Source organism: Aotus nancymaae, unplaced genomic scaffold (assembly GCF_030222135.1).
Source record: "Aotus nancymaae isolate 86718 unplaced genomic scaffold, 86718_ANA_hifiasm-v0.15.2.pri h1tg000016l, whole genome shotgun sequence".
NCBI classification, from domain to species: Eukaryota; Metazoa; Chordata; class Mammalia; order Primates; family Aotidae; genus Aotus; species Aotus nancymaae.
The window spans coordinates 72,554,848-72,569,547 of NW_026988428.1; the positions used below are offsets into that span (position 1 = coordinate 72,554,848).

Here is a 14,700-nt window from a genome sequence, read left to right on the forward strand (position 1 = left end):
TGCTTCCCATAAAATGAGTTTAGATGATATCAGATGGTTTCTGCTATTTCCAGTGTAAAATATCAGTAAAGAGATACAGAAATACTACAGAGTATGCCTCTAATACATATGTTTCTCAGAATTAGCTACTCATTTCTTTTACCTTACTATAATTTTTTTTTTACTGTTCTCTGAAGTAAATGAATTCAACCAGTACCTTAGTATACTATTTAATAAAACAATTAAGAAAAATCTTAATCCATTTATGACAATTTCCCTTCAGTTATTCGATTTTTCTGAATAGAATCGTATAAACTATAATGTAGAGCTATTTGTACTCTTTTAACCCAATTTTAAATGATGTGGTGTATTTAGATATGTGGTTTCTATTGATAGCTGTCCATTGAACGCATCAGGAAGGGTAACTTAAAGTCCTTACTGTTGGGGAAGCATAGCAATATGTATGTGATGCTCACATAAGTGAACTGACCTCCCTTCAACGTAGTCTCTTTTCTGTCACTGTGTCCTGATTCATCTGTCTCAAATGAGAATTTCTGTGAAAAATGGGACTCTGACTGTTCTTGTAGGGTGATGATTGACCATCATTTTATTGTTAAAAGTAGTCCAGTTAAGAATCTTGGTAGGGAAAATGGTAGAGAAGTCTGCAGATTAGTTTCACAGGAGATGGTAAATGGGAAAAACTTATTCTACTTCTAAAGAGGACCAAATTAGTCATATTTTAAATAATTCCAATTCAGGAAACTGTTTCTACTTACTTAAATTTTACCTATACTGTTGAAAGTATTTATTTGCTTTTCTCTTTAAACTGAGATCAGGTTAAAACTGCCCCATTTGCCTAAAGATTGTTTCAGTTTACTAATAATTAATATTATTATGTTTTATAATGTCTGGACAACAAACTAGAACAAGTATACTACTTTTAAGGAAGAGAAGTTAAAGTTTAAAATTATTTTGAATCTCTTTAGAAACAAAAATGTTCCAGTTAATCACAGACTTCTGGTATGCAACTTACACGTTATACAGCGTGTCAGAAAAGACAGAAAGTGAAGAAAAAATGAGTGATAATAGGAGTGTGAGTTCCAGCAGTGACCAGGGGCCCTCCAGCAGGCAGCACACTATGGTGTCCTTCCTCAAACCTGTCCTGAAGCAGATCGTAATGGCTGACAAGTCCATGCAGCTGCTGAAGAACCTGCAGTGTGCAGAGAGCACCACCTGCCAGGCCGCAGCCAGAGGTACCTGTTCCGTGTTCCTGTGTCTTCCTCAACGTTGGGACACCTGACCCTACTCCCTCTTGTCATCCTGATACCTGATTATTTTGTAGTTTGCAAGTCATCACACTGTCTTATTTCAGTGATAATTATCAATCGTGATAGAATTAATAATCATGCTGCTCTTGATTTTTAAAAAGGTTGTCTTATTGAAAACTTTTAGTGCTCTGTTTTAAAAGGCAGTGACAATAAGTTCCACATTCATTTTCCTCACTCCAGATTCAGTTAGGACTGGAACTTTGAAAAATAATTCCCAGCCATTTGTTTTCTTTTATTGTTTTTATAAACTGACATAATAATTGTACATATTCCTGGAGTACAGAGTGGTTTTTGATACAGTTACAGTGATCAGATCAGGATAATTAGCATTTCCATCACCTTAAACATTTACTACTTCTTTATGTTGGGAACATTCAGTATCCTCCTCTTAGCTATGTGCAACTCTATATTATTAACTGTAGGCATCGCATAGTGATACAGAACGCTAGAACTTATTCCTTCCAGCTAGCTGTTCGTATCCTTTAACAAATATCTTCCTCCCTTCCCCCTGCAAAATCCAGCATCTAGTATCCTGTTCTACTTTTTACTAACGTGAGATAAATATTTTTTAGCTACCACATGTGAGTGAAAACATGCAGTGTTTAACTTCCTGTTCTTGGCTTATTTCACTTTATATAATGTTCACCATTTTCATCAGTGTTGCTGCAAACGACAGGATTCATTCTTTTTTATCTCTGAGTGTGTGTGTGTGTCTGTGTGTGTGTGTGTGTACCACAATATCTTTACCCATTCATCTGTTGTTGGACACCTAGGTTGATTCCATATCTTGGCTGTGTGAATAGTGCTGCAGTAAACATGGGGGTGCAGATGTCTTTGATATCCTGATTCCTTTCCTTTGGGTAAATGCCCACCAGTGGGATTGCTACATCGGATAGTAGTTCTATTTGTAGTTTTTTGAGGAACCTTCAAACTGTTTTCCATAGTGTCTGCACTAGTTTATATTCCCATCAACATTGTGTCAGAGTTCTCTTTTCTCCACATCCTCACCAGCGTTTTTTTTGTCTTTGTGATAAATAGTCATCCTGACTGGGCTGAAATGATAACCTCATTATGGTTTGATTTGCATTTTACCTAGTAATTAGTGATGCTGAGCATTTTTTCATGTATTCATTGGCCATTTGTATGACTTCTTTGGAGAAATGTCTGTCGGATCATTTGCCTTTTTTTTTTTTTTTTTTTTAAAACAGGATTTCACTCCCATCACCCAGGCTGGAGTGCAGTGGTGTGATCTTGGCTCATTGCAAGTTCTGCCTCCCTGGCTCAAGTGATTCTCCTGCCTCAGCCTCCTGGGTAGCTGGGATTACAGACATCCGCAACCACACCCAGCTAATTTTCTGTGTTTTTAGTAGAGACGGGGTTTCACCATGTTAGCCAGGCTGATCCAAACTCCTGACCTCAGGTGATCTGCCCATCTTGGCCTCCCAAAGTGCTGGGATTACAAGCATGAGCCACCACACCTGGCCTCATTCATTGAATTCTTTCACTGTAAAATTTGCTTATTTGTTAAATACCTATTTTTGTTGAATTTCTCATTCAAAACATTCTTTTCCTGATTTTGTTGAATGTTTATTTGTACTCTATTGTGTATCACTGAGTTTCCTTAAGATTTTAATTCTGAATTATTATTCTGGCATTTCCTGTATTTCCTTATTGTAGTCTCTTACTGGAGAGTTATTGTTTTCCTTGGGAGGTGTCATGTTTCTTTGTTTTTTCATGTTTGGTGGATTCTACATTGATTTCTACACATCCAGTGGGAAAGCCACCTTTTCCAATTTTATGGAGTACGTTCTGTAGGAAAGAGTTATTCATATGAATGGGTCTTGGAGTGTTGGTTCAGTGGAATGCATTGGCCTTGGTTCTGGATGAATGCAGTAGTGCAGTCTCTATGTACTTTCTACAGTTGTAATCCACTTCAGTGATGTTTCCAAGTACCTCAGTGACCTACACTGAGGGAGTTCGTGGCAACAGTGGCACAACTGGCCAGGTGCGATGGCTCATGCCTGTAATCTCAGCACTTTGGGAGACCAAGGCAGGTGGATCACTTGAGGCCATGAGTTTGAGACCAGCCTGGCCAATATGGCAAAACCCTGTCTCCACCAAAAATATAAAAGTTAGCTGGATGTGGTGGCACATGCCTATAATCCCAGCTACTTGGGAGGCTGAGGCACAAGAGTCACTGGAACCCAGAAGGCAGAGGTTGCAGTGACCCAAGTTGATGCCACTATGCTCCAGCCTGGGCAGCAGAGCAAGACTGTCCGAAAACAAAAAAACAGTAGCCTGGCTTTGCAGGGGTGGGTGGCGGCGGCACAGCGGTGGCGGTGGGCAACCCAACCCCACGGGAGGAGGGAGCGGCAGATGCCAGGGTGGGGTGGGGCAGGGCCGCGGCCGGGAGGGAGGAGCGCCGGGAGGAAGGGGCCAGGCTGGGAGAGCCCCCACCCCGGGAGGAAGGAGAGGAGGCCGAGCGTTTCCTGGTGCATTTCTTGCCCGCCCAACTGACTCATTCAGCCAAGAAAACTCCCGGGTCCCGCCCGGACCCCCAAGCCGCCGTGGACCCAGGTAAGGAACCCCACATGCCCGCGCCCTCCGTGGGGTCTGGGTAGCCCTCGGAACCCGGGCCAGCCAGGTCGGTGGGGCCGAGACTGAGCCCCCCAGCGGCGCAGCCTCCAGGATCGCCCTGGCCCCAGCGTCCCCAGCTCCCATCCCCGGGTTCCAGGTCCCCCCACCCCTAAATCGCACCCCCCAGGCTCCAGGTCCCCCCACCCCTAAACTGCACCCCCCAGGCTCCAGTACCCTGCATCCCCTAAACCGCGCCCCGCGGGCCCTGCGCTCCGGCCTATCAGCCTCAGCTCTGAGCTCCCCTCCCCCACACTCACGGCCCTAAGTGACGGATCCCCGATTTCGCTCCTGGCACGTGGTATGGCTCCCATAGGGAAGGGACACCTCCATGTTTCATGGTTTTTTGTTGGCAGTAAGGGGCAGGCAGATTGCTAGTGTTGCTCTAAGCTTGTGCAGCGGGATCTGAACCCATTTTTGTTTCGTGCCCCCTGAGGACCTGAGGGAGCCTGGTCCGCGGGACTGTTCCGTGCATTCTTGGAGACAGGAGTTTTGGGCTTTGTTGAGGAGGCGCGATTGTTTTAGGGGCAGCGCTGTTTCACAGGAGCCTTCTGAATTGTGTATTTTCAGCCTGAAATGCATGAGCTTCGTTTGCAGTACACCGTGGGTGTGACTAGAAGGGAGCAAGAATAATTGGGAAACAGGGTTGAAGGAGCGTTTTTTTTTTTAAGCCGAGAGGGATGTCGAGACAATGCCCGCTCTGCCGTGAAGTCCACTCAAGGAGCGGCTGCGGATGGAGCCCAGCGCCCAATGCCTCGCGGACCCCCTGGGGACTGAGGCTTGGAGCATTTGTTTTCTGGCGGCGGAGGGCACCGTGGCCACGTCGGGAGCGGCGGCATTTCCTGGAGTCATCGGGTGGACTCCGGGATGAGGTATGGTCGGAGCCGCTGGCACTGTGCCTGACAGCTTGATGGCTGCGACAGAGCCCCGGCCAGGCCAGGACCTGCGGGGCCACCCTTTGCCTGCGCTGGCCAGTGCTTTCCATGTGAAGTCTAGACCCACAGGCACGGAGCCTGGAAGAACGAATCACGTTGTGGGTGGGTGCAGGCCGTAGCAGGTGTGCACTTGTAGGGTACCTGCAACTGACGTGCCCTGGAGTCCTGCGTTAAGACAAGTGTCTGTGTGCCCGTGCTCAAAGAAAATGTATCCCGTTTGTGTGTGTGTTTAAATTTACTTTAAAATTTACATATAGTAAGATTCACTTTTTGGTGTGCAGTTAGTTCAGTGAGCTTTAACAGATGCGTGGACTGCAGTGACTACCACCGCAGTCAGGATACTCAGGGAGGCAGCCTCTCTCCTCCTCACTGCTCCTGCAGCCACCTGTCTGTTCTTTAGTCCTGCTCTTTTGCGTTTTCCAGAAAGTCACGTGTGGGCTTGGAGTCTGGCTTGCTTCACTTAGCATAAGGAGTTGGAGATTCAGCCATGCTCTGGTTTGTCCCTGAAGCGTAAAGATACAAAGGTTTTAAAATTGTGGTTCTCGGATACAGCCTGAGAGAGAGACTAAAATGATAAAGTGATGAGAAAAATTACACAACTATAGTTCATTAAAAACATTAAATAGTATGGAACCAACATGTATGCTGAAAGTGAAATTCCCTCGGTACTTTTAAGTAGTATACAGTCTTTGCTGTGCATACGTAATTTTTTTATAACATGATGAGAGCATATTGCATATGTTATCATCATACATTTTTCACTTAATGATGTTTGGTTATTTAAACATCTTAGCAATCTTTACATGTTGATATATACAGTGTATACACACAGATTTCCCTTAGTCTTTTAAGTGGCTGTATAGTTTTTTGTTTTTTTTTCTGAGGCAGAGTCTTGCTTTGTGGCCCAGACAAGAGCACAGTGTTGCAAACTTGGCCCACTGCAACCTCTGCCTCCTGGTTCAAGTGATTCTCCCATGTCACCCTCCCAAGTAGCTGGGATTACGGGCATGCGCCACCACACCTGGCTAATTTTTGTATTTTTAGTATAGACAGAGTTTCACCATGTTGCCCAGGCTGGTCTTGAACTCTTGACCTCAAGTGATTTTCCCGTCTCAGCCTCCCAAAGTGCTGAGATTACAGGCACGAGCCACTGTGCCCAGCCAGATGACTATAGTAGTCTGTAGTGTGGATGTTCCATAATTTTACCAGCCTCCTGTTAATTGATATTATAGTTATTTACTGTTTTACACCTCTACAATCAGTGCTTGTGTCTGTATCTTTGTGCACATACTCACATTTATCATGCTAAAGGTGACTTTGGGTTTAAATAATAGCTAACATTTCATGAGTACTTCTCATGCTCCAGGCATCATTCTAAGCCAGGGTTACCTGTCAAGGTCCAGGTAGTGACTGCTGACAGCCGTGCAGGTCGTGTCATCGCTGGGCTGTAGCACCCATGCAGTGTGGACAATATGTATGGGGAATGAGTCTGGCTGTGTCCCATTGAAACCTCTGTACAGAAAGAGGCAGTGGTCTGTAGTTTGTTGACCACTGTTCTAAGTTGTATACATCCTAATTATTCTCATAGTCCTCCAAGGGAGGTGCAGTTACTGTCCCGTTTGTGGATGAGGAAACTGACACAGAGAAAGGAGGAGTCCAAGGTGACATGGTTGATCAATGGCCGAGCCAGGCCTTGACCCATCCATCCAACTTGCATGCTTCAAGTTTAAAGATTAGAAAGAAGCTTCCAAATGTCTTCTCCTAAATGTTAGACATGGTGGCCAAACCCTCAGGCACCTGCTGAACCAGTGGTCTCTGGTTCTTTGAAAGCCATATGCTTGCTAGGTACCACTCCAGGCAGCTTTTGGATGCTGGATAGGCCAGCACCCACTCAGCACCTCTCATTGTGTGCCTGTCTGTATTCCTGCTTTTCATAAATGTTTCCCAAGCACCAGCCTACAGAGGAGTCAGCTCAGCCAGTTCCTGGGACCACCCATCTGGCAGGCAGGAGGAAGACAGATTTTTCCAGCAGGGAAGATCAAGTTGGGTGCTGGCAAGGTTAACTTCCTTTGATGTCTGCTCCAGCAGTAATCACCTGAGCCCAGGTGGGCACATTGCTTGGCCTACCATGGCCCATTTTCCTTCAGTAATGTGGAGCAGGCGGGGTGCAGTGGCTCATGCCTGTAATCCTAGCACTTTCGGAGACCAAGGCAGGGCAAATCACTTGACACCAGGAGTTCAAGACCAGCCTGGCCAACATGGTGAAACCTTGTCTCTACTAAAACTACAAAATTAGCTGGGTGTAGTGGTGCATGCCTGTAATCCCAGCTAATTGAGAGACTAAGGCAGGAGAATCACTTGAACCCGGGAGGTGAGCTCACACCACTGCACTCCAGCCTGGGCAACAGAGCGAGACTCTGTCTCGAAAAAAAAAAAATTGTGAAGATCAAATGAGATAATGTATAGAAAAAATACTGCAAGCCAAGTGCAGTGGCTCACGCCTGTAATCCCAGCATTTTGGGAGGCCGAAATGGGTGGATCATGAGTTCAGGAGTTCAAGACCAGCCTGGCCAAGATGCTAAAACCTCGTCTCTAATAAAAATGCAAAAATGAGCCAGGCATGGTAGCATGCGCTTGTAATCACAGGTGCTCAGGAGACTGAAGCAGGAGAATCGCTTGAACCTGGGTGGCAGAGGTTGCAGTGAGCTGAGATCACACCACTGTACTCCAGCCTGGACAACAGAGCAAGACTCTGTCTCAAAAAAAAAAATACTGTATAAGAGACACTGTTTATGCTATGTTTTCTAAAGATTTTATCTTTGTAAAACATATTTTTTAGTGTGAAGCTTTAACTAACATGTCCAAGCTATTTTCATTGTTTTCCCTATTAAAATTTAGCCACTTTTTGGTTATCCCTAGGTATCTTTTGTTGGTGGCAGCAGTAATGAAATAGCTTTCTTGAATTTTTATTACGAAGGAATGTTGAATTTTATGTTTTTCAGCATCTACTGAAATGATTATGTAGTTTTTTCTTGATTTGCTGAATGTGATGTAGCACATTTATATATTTGTGTTTATTGAATCATCCTCATATTCCTCAGATGAATCCCACTTCGTCATGGCAGATGATGCTTATTGTCTTGTCAAATGCAGCTTTCATGTATTTTGTTGAGGATTTTTTGTATCTGTGTTCATCAGGGATATTTGCCTGTCTTTTTCTTTTTTGTGTTGTGTTTTGGTCTGGTTTTTGTACCAGGGTAGTGCTGGCCTCATAGAACAAGTTTGGAAGTATTCCTTCCTCTTCATTTTTGGGCAAATATTTTTAGTAAAATTGGTATTAGCTCTTTGAAAAATGTTTCATTGAAGTCATCAGTAAAACCATGATTCTTGTGTTTTTCCTTGACAGGAGACTTTTTATTACTTTAATTGCATTACCCATAATTGGTCTGTTCAGGTTTCTTATCTTTCTATCGTTCTATCCACACCAGCCCAGGGATGCAGGGGAGGCCCCAGCAAGTGGCCACACTAGCCGCTGCCTTTCTCTCTGGCCGCTGACACATCTGGTTCATTTCAGCATCCCCAGGTGTTCTAAGTGGGGGCAAAGTGTAGCCCGCACTGGCCTGGGAATGCACAAACATGGCCCCCGGGTGAGTCCAGAGCTGGAGCTGTAGCTAGAACTTCATGGCAAGAGAGGCCCCTGACCTCTCACTTCCGGGTCCCAGTCATGAGGTTCTAGGAGTGGGGCCAGAGTGGGCTCACTCAATGTTGTGTAATGACAGGACAGAGAAGGCAGCAGCCTTTGACATGTCACATGAAAATGTGGCATGAGAAGAACCACTGATTGATCCAGTCTTGGCCAGAAAGTCATTGCCGTTGGCGAAAGAGCCAGTGTCTGAGTGCCTGTAGCAATGTATGTATGAACTATACACACATATATATATGTAATGCTGCTTGGCTTACAGTGTCTAAATATTTACCATCTTATGCATCAGAAGAAATGTTTGCCTTTCCCAGTGCTAACTGATAATGGCTGTGCATGACCGTATAAAAATTTAACCACTTTTGATAACAATAAACAATAATATTAGCTGCCATTTACTGAGGCTCAGAAACATTAAGTAACTTGCCTAAGGTCACACAGCTAGCAAGTGGCAGAGCAGGACAGTGACAGTTTGGAGGGAAGAGGAGAATAAGTGATGGATTTGATTCCAGCCATGCAGATGCAGGTGGCCCCCTGGACTTCAGCTTCTCCAGGGCCGGGCTTAACTCCAGAACTGCCAGGCAGCTCTGTGACCCCGTCTCTCCTCATGAGCTTTCTCTGGAATGGCTGCCAAAGCTACTTTTTAATTACAATCCATGTGAGAACACTGTGGCCAGAAGCTTCTATCTTCCTGGCATTTTCCTTCCTGTGGGGCGTCCCAACCTCAGTAGTTCCTCTGTAACATGGCTAATTCCCCTCTTGTTTCCTCCTAGACTTTACCTTGTGGGTTCAGTGGGGGCGACTGCTGTTGCTAAGCCCTGCTGAGTGTCATTTCTGGTGTGGCAGAGTTGACAAGCCTCCCGCTTCTTGATTACTCCTGACTCATCTCTGCAGAGCAGACACACCTCACTTCTTGGACATCACTGAAGAATGTTCTGGTCAGTATATTTTTCAGGAATCAAAGCTTACTGCTCAGAACATTCAACTTTAGAAACCTGGAACTACTTTGCACATTAATTTTTTTTGTTTTTGAGATGGAGTCTTGCTCTTGTCGCCCAGGCTGGAGTCCAGTGGCACAATCTCGGCTCCCTGCAACCTCTGTGATTCTCCTGCCTCAGCCTCCTAAGTAGCCGAGACTACAGGCACGAGCCACCATGCCCAGCTAATTGTTTCTATTTTTAGTGGAAACTGTGTTTCACCATGTTGGCCAGGCTGGTCTTGAACTCCTGACCTCAAGTGATCTGCCCTCCTCGGCCTCCCAAAGTGCTGGGATTACCGATATGAGACACCATGTCTGGCCAATTCTGTTTTTAAGAAGGGTCTTGGTCATTGATTTAACAAATTCTTATACTTTCTAGCTTAGCTGAGTTGTCTGACTTGAGCTTCTTTAGACCTGTGGGTTCTTTGCCAGTGTTCTTTGCCCTTTTTATTTTGCCAGGCCCCGCTCTGGGGATAGTAAGAATACAGCACCACAAGAATGCACAGTGTTTCCCTGATAGGCGTAGTGCTGTGGGGTGTTCAGAGTATTTGCATATGCAGTTTTGCTTGCCCTGTGAGAAAGCACGGCCAGCATTTGAACCCTCATTGATAGATGCATAAACTAGTGCTCAGAGCAAGGGCCGCTTACGGCTCACAAGCCTAGCATGGGAGTCTGGGATCTTACGGCTCCAGCTCCCATGACGCTGTGCATGATTCTGCTGCATCCCATTCGTTTATCATGGGGCAGCCCCTTGGAAGGCATCTGTGGAAACAGGGGAAGCTGCAGAAAGCCTGTGGGAGCTTCTCCTGGTGGGAGCTGGCCTTGTGCTGCTGCTCTGAGCCTCCAGCCCTGCTTTGCCTCAGGCTCACCATGTGGTCTGGGCAGCTCCTGTGTGCTCCCATGCCCTGCATGTGTTGGTCTGGCTGCTGTGTCCTGGCCTCCTGGAGGAAAAGTGAAAAGCATGAACTTACAGGGCTTTCGGTTCCATGTGCAGATGATACAGACAGGAGACAGGGAAATACTGGATAGAAAAGGGTGGTTCCCTGGCAAAGGCCCCACCCTCAACCCTGAAGACCCATGGCCCTAAATGAGGACAGGCATATCTGGTTTTGTGCCCAAAAAGTTGCCTTTTGGCCCACCATTCCCTGCATCCTGCCCCCATATAAACCCAAGACCTTAGTGGGCACACACGCAAGTGGCTGAATGTCAAGACCAGCAGACCAGCAATGACAGAACAACGCAGCAGAGAAAGGGAGAAGAGGAGGGATGTCTGGACACTAAGGGGAGTTTGGCCAGGGGCAGTAGGAGAAGACTCTCGCCCCTGGGCAGCCCAACTCCAGGGGAAGACCACCTTCCTACTCCAACCCTTCTTCCGACTCCCCATTCATCTCACTGGGAGCCACCTCCACCACTCAGCAAAACCTTGCACTTATCCTTTGAGCCCATGTGTGATCCAATTTTTTTTGGGAAACTGGGCAAGAGTGCAGAATTCAGAAGGCTGTCACACTGGCCCTCTGCCCTTCAAATAAGGCAGAGGGTCAACTGAGCTACTTAACAACACGATTAACAACACAAGCAGCCTGCAGACAGCACACTGAAAGAGCTTTGTAACACATGCCCACTTGGGCTTCAGGAGTCGAAGACACTCAGACACTCACCTCTAGACCCTGCCGTGGGCCGAAGCCCAAAAGCGCTCACCCCAGCCTCTGCACCTGCCCATCTGCATGCTCCCCCTAGGGGTGTGAGCCAGTAGGTGAGCCACCCCCGTTACACATTCCGCGAGGGGCGTCGGGGAACTCCATTTCACAGGCATGTGAGTCAGGTGTGGGAGGTTCCTGGACCGCCTGCCCTCTCAGTGGATCCTTTGCATGCTGCAAACAGCAAAACAAAACCGTTCAAATATGGATGCTGTTCTTATTTGATGTGCACAGTGTGAAGGCAAAGAAGGTAGCGAAGAGGGGCCAGAGGACCACTATCCTGACCTGTTTGGATTCTCTTTTTTATGGAATGTTAAGCAAAAGCCCAATACACAGAGCCTCTCACAGACAGGTAAGGGAGTTGCTGTCAGAGGGACCAGAGCTGATCTGAGCCACTTCTGAGCTTAACCCTGGGACTGAAAGCTGAGGGATCAGAGTGAAACTCCCAAGGCCCGTCATGTGTTTGCTCCTAGGGATGGAGCTGAAGAATCAGTGCCTCTCTCTTCCAGAGCCAGATAGACAACATCAACCCGTTCACCTTTCCACATTCCACATCCCCACATTCCACATCCGATTTCCTTGTTATCACCACCTGTGCAGAGTACTGTGCTAAGACGTTGGACAGAAGAAAAAGCAAATTCCTTCTGTCCCCAAGCCATCTGAGGATCTAAAACAGACATGTAATTACTAAACCCTTAATGCAGCGTGCCTGCAAGACAAAAGTCACCTTCCTCTAGGGTGAAGGCCACAGGGATGGGTGAGAAAGCTACCCTTCCTGGTGCCCCATAGCACAGATGAGGACCCCAGATCCTCACCGCCTCCCTCCCTCTGCAAACACAGCCTCCCTCGGGCTTTTGGACAGAAGCGGGATGTTGATTTGTTCTGTGTGACCCCTTTCTCATATTCCAACTTGGGCCTTGGGTCTGGCTGCAGCCTCAGACTCTTGTTGACTCCAGGTCTGCATACCTGGCACTCCCCCGGGGGGAGCCTGACCACTGGCACGTGAACCCTAACCTCGTGACTCAACTCAGCCACAGTGGCAGCCCCCGGGGATGGGGTACGGCCTGTGTTCCAGGTGGTATGCTAGGCACAGTGGCTCTGAGCTAGGATCTTCTGTGGTCCCTGGCAGGGATAGGAAACCGAGGCCCAGGGAGGTGACTTCGGGAGGATGGCATGCACAGGCTTCCCATGAGTGAGCCAACAGCGAATGGTGGAGCCAGCCTCCAAACCTGGCTGTGCTGATTCGAGGCCTTGTGTTCCTCCCATCCTGCCTGACTTTATCCTTGAAGTCAGCTTTCCTCCTGAATTTCCCATGTGGGTCATTGTCACTGCCATCATCCTTCTCAGACAGGCTGGATCCAGGTCATCTTTGATGCCTTTCTTCCCCTGTGTCCCACACACCTGTGACAGCCGCCAGGCCCGGCAGCCTCAGACAGTCCTGTATTCCCACCCTTCTCCCACCACTGGGACATGGGCACACGTGCTCCTTCCCTCGCCCTCCCTCTGCCCCCCTTACTTTCCTTCTCCCCACTTCTTCCTATGGGTCTCATCACCCACCTTTGGGAGAATCTTTGTCAAAGGCCGTCACTCATTTTAGAAACCTATAAAGGCTCCAAACTTTTCATGTCTTAATCCCAAGCTAAGATCTGTCACCAAACCACATGCATTGGTACCATTAACTGAACAGCACTGCCCCTGCCCATGAGCAGGCCCCAGGCTTCACCTCCTCTGTGCCTTTGCTCACAGGAGTTCCTTTCTTAAAGTCTTACTTTCTCAAGGCCCAGTTTAGATGCTGTCACCTGGAAGGAAAGCCGAGGGGGCATACATTTTCCTGAACAACCTTAGAGAGACTCGAAAGCCACAGAGACATGTTTGAGAAGAGCGTCTCCCTGACTTGGGAGGGCGCTGTGTTGTGGGCAGGGGCAGTAGAGAGGAGCGGCATTGGAGAGGGATGACAGGTTGGCAGCAAGGGGCTCAGGATGCCTTGGAGGGTGGGAGTGGATCGTGCTTCCTGGGTGGTGGAGGCGGAAATCTTTTTAAAAATTTAGATGACAGCTCACTCTGTTTGCACACATGCCTACAGCTGGGCTGGGTTTTGCAGGCGCAGAGGCACTGTGAGAAGAGCACAGTCAACAGAGAGATGCCTGCTCCACTGTCTTGTGGGCCTGAGCAGGACCCGGCTGCACCCCCACCCCCCTGCCCCTCACATGCATTCCGCCTCTGGCCTTGGGGAACTCCAGAGTCCCCTTCATCCCCACCCTCCTCGGTGCAGCAGGCCTTGCTGGGGTGGTGGGCTGTGGGCTGCAGGCGTCTCAGGCCTGGCAGAGCCTCTGGTTCACCCAGCCTCCCTCTCATGGCTGCTCCTCATTTCTCTCCGCTGCTCTCTCTCATCCCACCCAGCTGTTTGGCTTCACAAAACAGTACGGAGCAGTGCTCTCACCCAGGGAGCTCAGCATGAAAGGATTCTTTCCTTCTGCACCTTCCTGGGTTAGGAGGAAGCAGTGCAGTGGGCACTGGCCCACTGTGACTTGGGCAAGCAGTGAAGGTAGACAGGAGGGGACAGAGGGGCTGGGATGGGGATCCTCTCGGGCAAGGGCCCCAGACAAGCTTGTGTTGGGGGTAGCTGGGCTTTGGTTTGGATCATGGTTTCATCATCTGTGAGCCATGTGACTTGGACCAGTTTCTTTCTCTCTCGACCTCATATGAGTTTCCTCATATGAAAAGGGAGCAGATAGTACAGCCCACTTAGCGAGATGGTTGCCCTGGAGATTAAATGGGACTTAATTTAAAGAAAAAGCTCTAGTGCTTCTGCGTGAGACATGGACCCACCTGGGGACCCCCTTTGCTGCGACAATAGCACTCACCTCCCACAGATCTCTTTTTCCAGGCAGCGTCAGTCAGAGGCTCTTGCTCCTGAATCCAGCCGTGCACTTTACCCGGCTGGTGTGGGCACCATCTGGGGGGCACCCTGCAGCCAGTAAGGACACCTGCCTCAGCCTCTTGTGCTGCAGGCGTTGGGATGAGACAGAGCCTGGGGGAGATGCACCATCAGTCCTGTTCGCTCCTGGGGCCCCAAGCCAGAAAGGGTGAGCTCAAGCGGATCCATTTGTGTCCACTAGGTGGCACTGCTGTCCTGTCTTACTGCTGTGCCTTTTAGGAGTGAGATCGCGCTTCTCCCAGAGAAAGCTGTTCTGTGGTTTCAAACTCTCATTGAGGTGCCTCAGTGCCACTCCCTTCCTGCACGGACCATAGAACTAGCAAACTTCTCTCTCCTATACACTTAACTTTTAATATCTGTTTTTATGAAATTATTCTCTTTTCATTGCAGAAAGCACAGATAGTCAAAAACAGGGAAAAATCATAATTCCATTTCAAAATGGTTCATTTTGGTATATATCATAACGGTCTTCCTATGCATAAGTTTTATATATGTGGATACATATTTTTA

At 47.8% G+C, this 14,700-nt stretch overlaps 1 pseudogene; it reads left to right on the plus strand.

The window, feature by feature from the left end:
* The window catches only part of LOC135275429 (gamma-tubulin complex component 5-like), a 34,917-nt pseudogene that overhangs the window by 13,606 nt on the left and 6,611 nt on the right, over positions 1-14,700 (plus strand).